Consider the following 11,114-nt stretch of genomic DNA (forward strand, 5'->3'; position numbering starts at 1 on the left):
AGGCACCATTCTCTGTCATGCCTCTGAGCCTTTGCAATCTTTAACTTTTACCTAAAGCTCTTACCATGACTTCATGTCCTCTTCCTCTTTGTTTTCCATTTTAAACTTTGCTTCTTGAAAGTCCTTCTTGACTCCCTAAAATAACTGGATTATGTGACTCATGTCACGATGTCACAGAACACTGACCTCATCTGTAACCACTGTCTTTTTGTCATTTTCCTTAAACCCTACATTCCTTATGGTCAGGGACTGGGGCTCAGAGTTGCTCAATACATATTGAATAAGTGAAAAATTAACCCTCTCTTTGTATAAACAGTTACTTGCAGAGATATCAGCATTTTAAGACTAGAGTCTTTAAAAACTCCAAAGTTTATAAGAAGTCTTACCTGCTGTTTTAAATGCAAAACATTTTCACAATTTTGCACCTCTTTGGTATATGGAATATATATAGGGCTAATGGCCAAATATCTAGAAAAAAAAGCTAGAAGTTTGATATTACTATTTATATTCTGACATTTCTTTATTTTAAATATGGAATGCTTCATGAATTTGTATGTCATCCTTGTGTGGGGGCCGTGTTAATCTCTATATCATTTCAATTTTAGTGTATATGCTGCTGAAGCAAGAACTATATTCTTACATTTCTATTCCATAAGCTAATTATTTAAAAAAGTTTGCCTATGGCTACAGACACTCACAAATACGCATAAATGAAAGTACTGCACTTTTCAAATATAGGTGAAATTCGAAAGACCTGCATGCCTATCTAGAAGCACATTCACCAGATATATCCATATAAACACAATTCCAATCAAGGCAAAAGATTGAACTTAAATTAACAAAAGGCCCTTAGAATCAAAATAAACAAGAAAATCTAATTTAATCATACTGCAGTGTTCATCCTTTCAGTAGTCCCAATTTTACCCTTGACAATCATCAACACCATTTCTTATGATTTTCTTTTTGTGATTTATCCAAAAAAAATGTAAACAAACTCATCTAAATGGGCTCATCTCAAAATGCTGAGTTCTATTTAATAAATTCCCTTTTATTGGAATCAATTTCTTTGTGCCAAAAAACCCCAAGTGAGTAATTAAAGCAATTATTGTGACTGTGTAATTTTACTGCCCAAATTACCTAAATAAATAGTATTTACTGCAGCAAAATGCAAGCTTACTGTCTTTTCACTTACTTTCAAATGGTAACTAAGAAGAACTGCTCCTGATGTTCTCAAAAATTCACACTGCTGGTGGACACAATGGTTTCTGATTCATGAGAACTCCATTGCTTCAGCCCCATAGGTGTTATGTGCTTTTAAAATATATTTACATTTGTTGTCTTATTTTTTCATATTTTATATTTAACAATTTTATCCTAACTTCATAGTTATTGGAGCTATGTAACGCAGGAGTTCTACATCAGGGCTTGACTTGCTGCATGCAACATTACACGTTTGCCACCTGCCCTAGAATTGATTCTCTTAGTCTTTTTAAAGGCATGCATAACTGTTAAAGCATCCATGCTTGTATATGAATCTGCTGATCTTTTAAATTGGACAGGTTCAAAAATTTTACTTATTTTTTATTTTTATTTTTGCATTTTATTTTAATATGAATTTATTGTCAAATTGGTTTCCATACAACACCCAGTGTTCATCCCAACAGGTGCCCTCCTCAATACCCATCACACACCCTCCCCTCCCTCCCACTCCCCATCAACCCTCAGTTTGTTCTCAGTTTTTAAGAGTCTCTTATGGTTTGGCTCCCTCCCTCTCTAACTTTTATTTTCTCCTTCCCCTCCCCCATGGTCTTCTGTTAAGTTTCTCAGGATCCGCATAAGAGTGAAAACATAAAAGATCTGTATGCTGAAAAGTATAGAGAGAAACTATAGAAAACTATAGTTTTCTATATAGTTTTCTAAATATAAAAAAAAACTATAGAAATTTCCTTCATAAGAAGGAAATTGAAGAAGATATAAAGAAATGGAAAAACATTCCATGCTCATGGATTGGGAGAATAAATATTGTTAAAATCTCAATACTACCCAAAGCTATCTACACATTCAATGCAATTCCAATCAAAAATTCTAAATCAAAAATTTTATAGATTGGCATCTATAAATAAGGAAAAACAAAATCTGACCATTACTGAGGCTAATTTGAGGGGGTTAGGAAAGGGCTTCTTCCCTTTCATTCCAAACATTTTCTTGCCCTGCATGAAGAAGGCTCAAACCCCTTTGATCAGGCACTAATCTTCCTTCTATTCCTACATATAAAGTGGAAAATGCAAATGTTCTCAAGGGGAGAAAACTAGTGACATATATTGTCTTGTATTTAAATAATGGTTACTATCAGTTTCTAATGAATTTTTCAGAAGGAAAAGGGGAGACAATGAGGCCAATAGACATGGCAGAAAGGAGAGGCCAGGATACCAAAGACTAACTCCATCAATTTCAGAACTTTGAGGCCATTAACTCCTTCTTCTTCAACTATGATTTACTCACTCCTGACTCTAGCCGATTCACAGTTGGTGAAGGAAAGACTTCAGATCATGTGGTTCATTGTTTACCCCTCAAAATTGAACACGTATTCATTTTTTTAAAGAACAGGTACCCTTTGGATACTACCTACAAATTCAGTCATAGCATATGAAGTATCCTAAGTCCCTCAGGAATGACTAAAAAAAAATAAAGTAATTATTTGTCTAGTTTTAGAATTTGTTAATGCATTATAACCTCAAGAACTTTGGTTGTTTTTTTTAAAGATGTTTTGTTGACTTCAATGTCTTCATAATCAAACATATCACACCAAGGTAAAAATCAAAGCCAGGAGAGCCATCATTTACTAAGCTTTGAGCATATACAAAACTATGTATTTTACACAAATAATGCTTTGAGTCCTTACAAAGACCCTACAAAGAAGATGCTATAGTCCCATTTTAAAGATAAACAACAAACCAATGCTGAAAATGTTTAAGTAATCTACTGACCAAAATCATAAAATGCGCCTGTAGAATGTATTAGATCTCAGTTCTGTATGACTCAGAGCCCCTTATGGAAAGGGGCTACCCTGACAGAAAGGTCTGTGTCCCACAGATCTGGTGCTGAATAGAAAGCACCAAGAACAAAATAGAGCAAGAAAACATCAGGAAGGATCTGGAAGCTACTCTTGGTCTCCTAGATAAGCACAGTACACACTGGAGACTCACCAAGGGGCAGGCCTGTAAACAATAACACTGAAGTTGTGTCCTGATTCTACAGCCAAGACTTCAGGATTTCTGTTATGAACTCTGCTAAGTATGGGTGAACAGGTATTTATCTAAATGTGTTTGGAACATAGGAAAAAGAAGACCTTGGCACCTGATGAGGACAGTCAGGAAGTCCCTTCCTAGAAGGAATTACCATCTTCTGCAGAAGTATCTGGAGATGGAGTCAAAGGAAGTAGTATCTCACAGAGAAGAAGAGCATATCAAACCATAACTCTGGCCATTCTATGGGTTTCATAGCAATCTAACTGTTGAAGGAAGAAGGCTTCAAACTTTCTGGGATCATACTTGGCTCTCTATAAGGTCAGTCTCAACATTGGACTTTGCATACGTAAACTGGACAGCCCATCACAATGTCATATTAGGGGATGTCAATAGCTTTTTATATCTCCATTTGTGGCCTCCTACAGGCATTTAAGTTTCCATGATGAGAGACCAGGGTGTTTCTCAAGAGTCTACTACTAAAATATAAATCCAAAGAGAATGGGTAAAATTCAGATGATCCCTAAACATCTTGGTATAATTTGGTTTGGAACCACACTCACAAGGGTATGCCCCCATCAGAATGAAAAAAGACTTAAGTTTTGATTTAGGAGAAGAATGGAAAAGTCTGGAACATGGAGCCTTGCCCAGAGGGAGCACTGGTCAGAGCAGTGAATAACTCAACTGCCAGAAATTTGGGAAGAGCTCAAGAAATAGAGATGCTTGGTTCTGGAGGGCACTTGTAGATGTTATAAACAGTTTTAAAAAAAGTGGGTGGGGGCTGGCGCATAAAGACAAAATACAGAGTCCTCTATCTTTGTTGCATTTGCACGTACCTTTTTTCTTCAAAGTGAGTATAAACATTTCTCAATCCCTTTCATGGTTTGACATAGCAAAGGAGACACAGTCAAAGCTTGAAAATTCTTGTTGACTTGAAATATCTATTTTTTAATGAATTAAAAAAATTAATTTAGTGAAATCTGCTGCCTATTGCCCACATCACATTCTCAAGGACAAAACGTACCAAAGTGTAACCTGAGCACCATGATAGGCATTACTCTGCCACCCAATTCTAGTTCAGAGAAAATTCATCTTCTCTTAATACATTCTTACAAAAAGAAATCATATATATAGCATTTGTAATTAAATACAAACAACTTGGAGCCCTCAACCCAGCTAGCATTTAGAGCATTTCATTTAATCAAACATATGATATATGAGTCAGCAGACTGAGATCTAATGATCATAACTCTCAAGAAAAAGGTGATTCGAAAATAGCAACCTAGGGAAGCCATCCACCAAGGGGAGCAATTAACCCAGAATGACATTCTATTCTGCTGCTTCTTGCAGATTGCATGCCACAGCACTTCACCCTGTAATTCCCATCTAGCAGCTAGGGTAGTGTGCATAGTCAAGCACTCTTCACTATAGTTTCCTCATCTATCAAGCAACTTTTCAAATGGGTTATGAAGAAGGGACAACTGGGGACTGCTGATTCATAAGATGAAACATATTTTGGGATCCTTCATAAGCAGGAAATTAACTACTTTTTTTTCTTCTCTTAAAAAAATTCCTGATCTTTGGAAAAGATGAGAGGGTAATTAAAACTGCAATTAGTGACTAGGTAATAAGGAACAATGAGAATAAAAGGAAACTGGAAAGAGCTATCAGGTTAAATCTGAATCCACCCAAATTCAAAATACAGTCTGTAGTCTCAAAATAAAGGAATTGCTCAATAAATTGTGGCCAAGATTCCACATAATTCTTCCTCAAAAGTGTGTGTATAGAGGTAAACCTACAACAATTTTAAGATTATTTACTATGTTCCAAAGGAGGAGGAAAAAAGCATTAGTGTCACCTTTGTAGAAATAAGCAAAGACCAACCAAATAAAAAAAGCAGACTATTTATTCAGATGTTGATACAACAGGAGAACCAGCTATCATTACTTGCACCGTGACAGAGACTCAAAGACGACAAAGGAGAGAGAAAGCTTAACAGTGAAAAAAGAAGTCTTCAGGAATGCCCTGACTGAAGGCTGGTGGAATTGGGAGGATGTAGGCAGCCTAACTAGAATGCGGGAGAGAAATCCTGTGTGATTGGTTAGGGGTGTCTAATTGGCTTTCTCTGTGTGGTCCTAAATTGGTATCTGGGACAAAAATTAACAAATTGATTGGTTAATAGAGGTAGCAATCTGGCTTCCTACAAGTAGGACTTGTAACAGACTCGCTTCCTAAGTTGTTAACTATAGATGAGAGGATGGTTCCTAGGCAAGTTGTTGCAGGTTGTGGGTTAGAATTCTTTAATTCTTCAATTCTTCGATTCTTTCTTTCTTTCTTTCTCTTTTTCTTTCTTTTCTTCCTTCCTTCTCTTTTCTCTTTCTCTCTCTCTCCCTCTCTTTCTTTCTTTAGAGAGCGAGAGTGCACATGGAGGAGGGGCAGAGAGAGGAAAAGAGAGAATCCCAAGCATGCTGACAGCCACACTGACAGCATGGATCCTAATGTGGGGCTTGAACCCACAACCCTGAGATCATAACCCGAGCCAATTTTAAGAGTCTGATGCTTAACTGAGTTACCCAGACACCCCTAGAGTTCTATTTTTATGGATTGCCTGGGGATTATTCATTTGTAAAACGAGTTTCTCACATACAGTTAAATCAACAATAAAATCTTTTAAGTTCTATAAAAGTGGAATCCAGATGATTTTATTATTTAATAAGAAACAAATGGTAATATTAATATTAAGGTGGCCACAGAACCTATAATATCTATTAGGGAATGGAGTAAATTTGTTGGGATATGATGCAACCATTACTCCAAATATTAAAAAAAAAAAAAACCTACCAAATCGGGACTCTATAATTATAGAAACAAAAGATTGCCCTCTCTATTGTAAAAGTATTAATAGTCCATTAGATATTGTGGCATGCTGTTTCTGAAGGAATATATTCATCTTTGCCATTTGATCCTTTTCAAACAAATCTTGTTTAATACTGATACATATTAAATCTCAAAGTAAGTCAATCCTTATATTCTAGGTGTGTTTAATTTTTTTTAACTCTAGTATGTTTTATTTCTAATTACAAAAAATTATAGAAGACCAAGACTGCCTTCTCATGGGGCTCTGAAATGGCTCCAAATTTTCATAATGGGATTTCCCTAAAGAGTTTGGGCAGAGGCAACATCTGCAGAATCATGGTATTCTGTCCCAAGTAACCATATGGAAGGGGATTGTACACATCATTAATTTACTCTCTCAACAACATATAGGAAATATATGCCACAGGCAAGACACTAGTTTCTGGGGTTGTGGAGAAAACTAATATAGACCCTGCCTCAAAGAACTTAGAGTCTGAAAGAGGGAGACAGATTTCTAATCAAAAAGGAGTAAATACTAATCAGTCATTCTTCTGCAAAGTCATTTCAGAAGTGTGAGATACAATAAAGATCACAGAGGAGGGTGTTCTAGGTCCTTGGAAGAGGGACATGATAAAATTTCAACAAAACTCTATCTTTTACCACTTGGACAAAATCAGGAAAGGCATTTGAGACAAGAGGACAGAGTAACCCAAGGCACAAAGCATAAAGTGGCCTAACTCATTTGAGAAACATAAATAGCTATGAATGGCCAAAAAGATAGTACATGTTGAAGAAGGGTAAAGGGAAAAGTAAGAGGGTTAGTAAGGACCAGATTATGGAATGCAAGAATGTCTTACCAAGGACTTCACACTTTATCTTGTAGGCAATGAGAAGCCTTGGAAAATTTTAAGGAGGATTATATTTTTATAAAATAGCTTTTTAGAAAGATACACCCACTGCTGATACACATATACTTGTTCAAGACTAATTTTGCTTTCTTGTTGCTCTTGTATTCAAAGGAGAAGTCTAATTTTCCAATAAGAACGTTTACAATGAACCTCTTGATCAGAACCAATTTGTGTAGCAGAAATGAGATGCCTAACAACTCAGGGGACAAAATTGACTTGGGACAGGAGAGCAGAAACTTGAGTCCCAAAGAAATACAGAAAACTAGCCTAAGAACAGACTTTAGAGATCATCTACCCCAACCTCTTCTTCTACATAGACAAAATGTTAACTAAGAAATTTTGTTGGAAGATACAACAGACAAGATGCACTAAAGTGAACTACCAGACCACAGTGAAAATTTTCAAAGGAAAAAGTAGAAACCCAATTATAAGACATAAGGGAATGAGAGAATTTGGTCATTGGAGACTGAATGAGGGAAATGTGATGAACACTTATTTGGAAGCAGGTGTTTCTTTGCTGTGAACCCCTGCCTCTAGGAGTAGCAGTAGGAAGTATCTGCCCCTACTGCAGGCTTAGCTAATGGACATCAGGGTAACCTCTCTGAGCATGTGATATATCAGATGCTGATGAAGAAGCACAGTGGACTGGTGTCTGACCATGGGCTGGAAAAGCTAAGAGCAAGACACAGTTGGCTAGCAGCCTGGATAGCAGGAACAAAAGTGAGGTAGTAAAATTGGTGATGTGTATTCCCAGTATTAACCAGGGCAAAGGTTGCATAAGTGCTTCTTACTGAACAAATGCAGGCCAAGCATAAGAGAGTAGCCAAGTGAGTTGTCTTAGATCTAATCTAATAAGGCATCCACAGAGGCAAACAGACCCCAGCAAAGTATCCAAGGGATTTTTGTCAGAATGGAAAGATCACCCACATCAAGCAAACTATAGCTAAATGTCCCCAGTAATAATGGGAGTCCCTGGGCATAGAGAGTTGTCAGATTTAGCACATAAAAATACAAGGTGTCAGGTACATTTGAATTTCAGAAAAAAAAAAAAAAACAAATAATATTTTAGTAAAGGCAGGTGTTACATATTGCATGGACCATAAGGAACTAAAAATCTGCTGTTTATCTGGAAGTACAATCTAGCTGGGCATCCTCTACTTTATCCAGAAACCCTATTGGGAAAGCTACATCATCACTGAACAGTGGCCAGACTCAGAGAGCAAAAAACCACCACGTGCCTGTACCAGCCACGTAAGAACTTTTCTGCTCCCTTTACCATTCCTTCTTCACTAAGATTCAACCTCGGAGGGTTTGAATTGCAAATCTGGGGAGAACAATCAAGGAAAGAAAGAAGAATTTGCCTGGATCTCTATTGCCCTCTGCAGCAACCTCAGCTGGGGGAGCAAGTAAAGGAACTGTAACTGTGAATGCATTTGACTGTTCATACGCTGCACATTCTGAGTTCAGGGATAAATATGTTTTGTGACTCCAACTTCACAATGCTGGATTAAAAGATCAGAAAAGTTATGGGTCTGCCTGAGATTTCCTCTAGATTAAAGAGGATAAATAATTCCTTATCTCCTAAACAAAGTAATTGGGGCAATGGAAAAAGAAAACTAATTTGTGCTCTGATTGCATGTGTAAGCCTTCAATAGGCAGTTATGTGCAATCAAGTTATGTGTACTTCCATATACCAGTGAAGCCTAAAGAGATCTAATGATTGCTCTGACAGCAAACTTCTAGAGGTGGATGAATGTGTGGAGGAGCCCAAGGTTCTCACATGTGCCCTGCAACTCTTCCCCGTAGTGACTTTGTCATTCTTTGCCAGCACTGAAACATCCATTCCTCCCCCATAAATTCCCAAGAACTAGAGAAATCATAACTTCTCAAGTTGACTCAAAAATACTCAAAACAATTATCATTTGAAATCTCTCTAGAGAGACTTGCATGAAAACTCAAAATAAACTTACAAGCTATATGAACTAGGAATATAAAACCATCTCTCGGTTGTCTATAACCAGGGCTCTGCCTCAATGTGCTTACCAAAAGGAGAAGCCCATCCCCAGTGGGTGTAGAAAATGAAACATCACAAGAAAGTAGTTTATTCTCCTGAGCAGTTAGTGATGGTTATTTTTCAATGCTGTGGTCTCACTTTCTAGGGAAATATGAGCCAATTGAAGAAATTGGGGTCAGTGACAGGGAAGGAGATCAGGAAAAGAGAGATATTAGAAGAATGCATACATATAGCAGTTTCCTGTGGCTGCTCTAACAAATTGCCACAAATTTAGTGGCTTAAAAAATAACAAAAAAATATTATGTTACAGCTCTGAAGATCAAACTCTGACATGGGTATCACTGAGCTAAAATTAAGGTGTCATGGGTATGACTTGCACTCCTCTGGTGAAATCATTTCCTTGCCTTTTCTAGATTTAGAAGCCAATATACATTTCTTGGACTGTGGCCCCTTCTCCCACCAAGAGCCAGCAATGGTGTCACATTCCTTCCTCTACTTTTATTACCACCTCTCCTTCGTTGACTCTCATTCCCTGCCACCCTCTTTCACTGATAAAGACCCTTGTGATTACTTTGGCCTCACAGACACCATCCAGGATAATCTTCCTATCTCAAGAGCCTTAACTTAACCATAGCTGCAAAATCTCTTTTAGATAAAAGAAATATGTGCACTTATTGTGAGGATTCAGGATACAGGTAACTTGGAGGACCACCATTCTATTACAAATGTGTTCTCTCAGTCTTCCTTTTTGGGCAAATTCTGAATTTTGAAAGGACAGTCAGGAATGACTATACTGGCTGGCATTTCTCCCTTTACTTCTTTCCCCCTTCTAATAAAGTCATTCCTCAGCCCCATTTTATTAATTCAAGGAACTCCCAACTTTATGATTAGTTTCTGCCATCTTGTCAAACTTGACATCTGCTTAACAGTTACCTTTCAGTGGCACTTTATATCACTCCTTAATCGGGTTGCTTTCTTCTCCCAATGACTATACCTCCCTGCTCCTCCTGGGGACCACTGTTCTTCCCCTTTTCCAACTGTGTGGTTCTGCTAGGGATACCAGTCTAAATCCCCCATATCTACATCCCTTATCTACAAGTGTTGACTTGTGGTCCAAGGGTAGAGCAATAAAATCCTGTTGGAGATGTGTATACCGGTGAAGTAGGGACATGTAAACCCACTGTAACCATTCACATTAAAAGGTAGGATGATCTCTAGAAGAACCTGCATTGTTGTGTCTCCCAGCAGAAGAAAGAAACTAGTCTGTAGTAGGAACAGAATAAAGCAGAGACTCTGTGGAGGACGATGACCAAGCTGAAGAGGCAGCTCTGCCCTTCTGGCAATTTGACTCCCTGAATTTATTTTGCCTTACAACCAACCTCACCTCTCTCTTTCACTGCAAAGTTGACTCAAAAATATTCAAAAAAAGAAGAAAGAAAGAAAGAAAGAAAGAAAGAAAGAAAGAAAGAAAGAAAGAAAGAAAAACTTTTGTTTGTTTAGGCTAACTTAAATTTGATTTTAATCATTTGCAGCAGGAATATTCTTTATTAGTATAGTCCTGAGCTAAGTGTCATACTTACAACATCCCATTAAATTCTCAGGACAATCTTGAGATGGCATAATACTTATCTCTATTTTACAAATGAAGAAACTGAGGCAAGGATTGGCAAGGTTAAGTAACCTGCCAAAGTTCATATTGGTAGTATGAAAAAAGAGTTAGAATTTAACCCCAGTCTCTGCATCAAAAGCCTACTCTCCCAACCACAACACCAGACTGCCTCCTTTTCTCCCCTGCAGTGAGACAGCATACCATGCCAGCCAAGATGAGTCTCCTTGGCACTCTTGGAGTATGTTGTGCTCAGTTTGCACATGCTGTTTCTTCCATCCTGCTGGATAATCACCACAATGCTGAATACAGAAAATGGTAACTGGATAAACCCTTCAAAGAAGGAATATTCGGCATTCACTGCTTATTACATTAGCTGCTGCTCTTTAAAAAAAAATTAGACCACAAATTGTTGATTGACACTCATAATGCCCAAGCTCCTGTACCTCAAACCCACAATTCTGCATTGTAAGCTTCCTTCAATT

At 37.5% G+C, this 11,114-nt stretch overlaps 1 pseudogene; it reads right to left on the minus strand.

Annotated features, from left to right (window-relative positions):
- Window positions 1-525: 525 nt before the first annotated feature.
- LOC121033274 (uncharacterized) lies at window positions 526-625 on the minus strand (annotated as a pseudogene).
- Between the last annotated feature and the right edge of the window lie 10,489 nt (window positions 626-11,114).

Source organism: Herpailurus yagouaroundi, unplaced genomic scaffold, assembly GCF_014898765.1.
Source record: "Herpailurus yagouaroundi ecotype Mexico unplaced genomic scaffold, PumYag 142, whole genome shotgun sequence".
Lineage (NCBI taxonomy): Eukaryota > Metazoa > Chordata > Mammalia > Carnivora > Felidae > Herpailurus > Herpailurus yagouaroundi.